Here is a 2,608-nt window from a genome sequence, read left to right as displayed (position 1 = left end):
TACAAAGTAACTACATGCTTTTAAAAATTCCCAAATTCTAGTTACTTTAGGAAAAATGTAAAATTGTATGCTAATCCATGGAATTATACTTCATACCCTTGTCAAACATTAGTGGAGCGTGTGTGGTTAATCGACACAGTAATTTGGGATTGATATTAGTGACGAAGGGTGGATCGATGTTTATCATAGATCAATGGAGTGTGTGTGGCTAACCGGCACATTGATTAGGTGATAGTAGCATTGAGTGCACCATGTAGATTCGTATGGTTATTCACACCTTGTTTTTGATCCTCGGCATCCCAGTCGCAAACATGAAGGGCATAATCTAGATTAAACATGCCATTGAAAAGTTCAATGAATCTCAAAAGATCTAGGAGTTTCAATTCATTTAAAACTTAAACTTCATTTTTGTTTTTTCATGGTAGAAATTGGTAAATCGTCATTTACCTACCTTCAAATATTCTGTAACTAGATTACGGCATCCCTCGTCTAGGTTGTAGAGTATTGTGTTGGATCCTAGCGTTGATGTTTTATTGGGTGTTACATCAAGGATTGTTATCAACTAACTTGAATTTCTCCCGTTTTGTAGATGCCTGAATCTAAAAATGTTCTTCTAAAATCCTATGGAAAAAGTTTTCCAAATGAAGATGATATTCCACGATATGATCGAGAAACCAGAGATCGTGCTTCACTTCCTCCACCTCCTCCAATTATTCTCCATGACCCAGAAGTTCGAAGGCTTGAAAATTTCAAGTTCACTCAAGCCCTTTTGGCAAGTAAACACGAAGATGGGAAACCTATGTGTGCACACGTCTTAGAGATAAAGTCACACATTGACAGGTTAAGGATATTAGGTGTCAAAATTTTGGGTGAGTTGGCTGTTGATTGGGTTCTTCAGTCTGTTCTGGAATCATATAGTGAGTTCGTTAGAGAGTACTATATGATGGACCATGACATGACCCTAATTGATTTGACCTATTTTCTTATAGCTGTTGAATCATCAATGATTTGGCGTGCTGATCAAGCAAATTTATCTGGTGAATCAAACTCCCAAACTTCAATGGACACTGACAACATTGGAAGTCCATAAAGGGTTAAGTATGAGATTGTCCCATGTGCTTTGCCAAAGGAGTCCATTTGCTTTTATTGCCAAGAGAAGGGGCATTGGAGACGAAGCTGCCATGTCTACCTGAGGGATCTAAGAGATGGGACAGTCTTGTGTTATGACTCTCCTTCAGGTATGAAATCCACTATCTAGCTCTTTTAAGTTCCTATTTTTGATTCATAATACATTATGTAATAAGATTACATTTTGATGTTTTCGTAGGATCAAAGAAAAGAGAGGAAGCTTAAGGTAAGGAGTCAGCTGAATCTGATCATGAATAAATGGATTTCGATCGCATTGCTTGAAGATTGGATTCTTGAGCTGCTACTTTAGAGTTAGGGTAGATTGCTAAGAAATATGTAATAGCATAGATTTTAGTTGACTTGCATTGTAAGGACAAATTTTTCTGCAATAAAATAAATTTTGATTACGTCTTATCTATTTATCCTTGCGATGGCGTGTATGAAAAATTGATGTTTGAATATTTCTATTATTAGCAATGATGGATTTGATTCGTAATTAGGTTATTTGTGGAAATGTCGAGAATTTACCAAATAGGGAGAGTTTCTCTTCGCCCAAGTTTCAATTGGACAGAAACTTGGAATCATGCAACATGTATTGTATGATGAATGAAAAAACTTTAATATTTGGAAATTAGACTAATTCTTTGACAAAGTGTCAAGTGAAGGACTAGGAGATCGAGTACACTAGGTTATGCATTGATCAAGTCCACCACAAGAGTGATAAAGATATTCTTCATGATTTACTAAAGTTCTGTAAATATGGTTATACTTATAAGATTGAGTGTAATTCTGAGTTGATTAAAAAGGTTTCAATAAATGGTAGAACGAATAAGAATAATTAAATAGGCAGAAAGATAAAAGTTTCTCCATTCTAATAAGAAGGGAGAGTAGCTTTTATTTTGTTTTATGATAAGAATTAATGATTAAGAACCATATCTCAATTGATCCTATTAGTATGGCTAAGAAGAGGAATCGAGAATTGTGGAAATGGTTAAATCAAGAAGCCAATCATACTTCGTTCCAATATCGAGTCTTGAAGTTAAGATTGCGACATTGGGTGACACGTCTTTAGTTGGTTTATAACACTCAAAAAATGTGGAATTGGGAAAAGTTTTCTTATTCTTGCACATTTGAAATTGATAAGTTGTGTTGTCTTGGATAAGACAAAGACCAACTTGGACCATTTATGTGAAGTATTAGTCTTGATAAGATTTCACACTAACTCTTGAATATTTGTTTTGTCAAGGAAAGTTCCTTGATAAGAGAATCATATATGTCAAGAGGTCAGTGGGAGTCTCAATTGTCTTGAAAAGTTCAAGAACTAATCAAGAATAAACCGATATTTAATCACTAACACACGACTTGAGGTTTGCGACCTATCGTGTTGACATAATTTTGTTTCTGTGCCATTCCAGATTAAGTGAACTATGCAATATGAGTTATATGAGTTCTCAATTAGATTGCATAAAGGCAAGGCACC

This window comes from Lactuca sativa, chromosome 1 (genome assembly GCF_002870075.4).
Source record: "Lactuca sativa cultivar Salinas chromosome 1, Lsat_Salinas_v11, whole genome shotgun sequence".
NCBI lineage: Eukaryota > Viridiplantae > Streptophyta > Magnoliopsida > Asterales > Asteraceae > Lactuca > Lactuca sativa.
The sequence above is the reverse complement of the archived record's forward strand: the minus strand, read 5'-3'. Positions refer to the sequence as shown.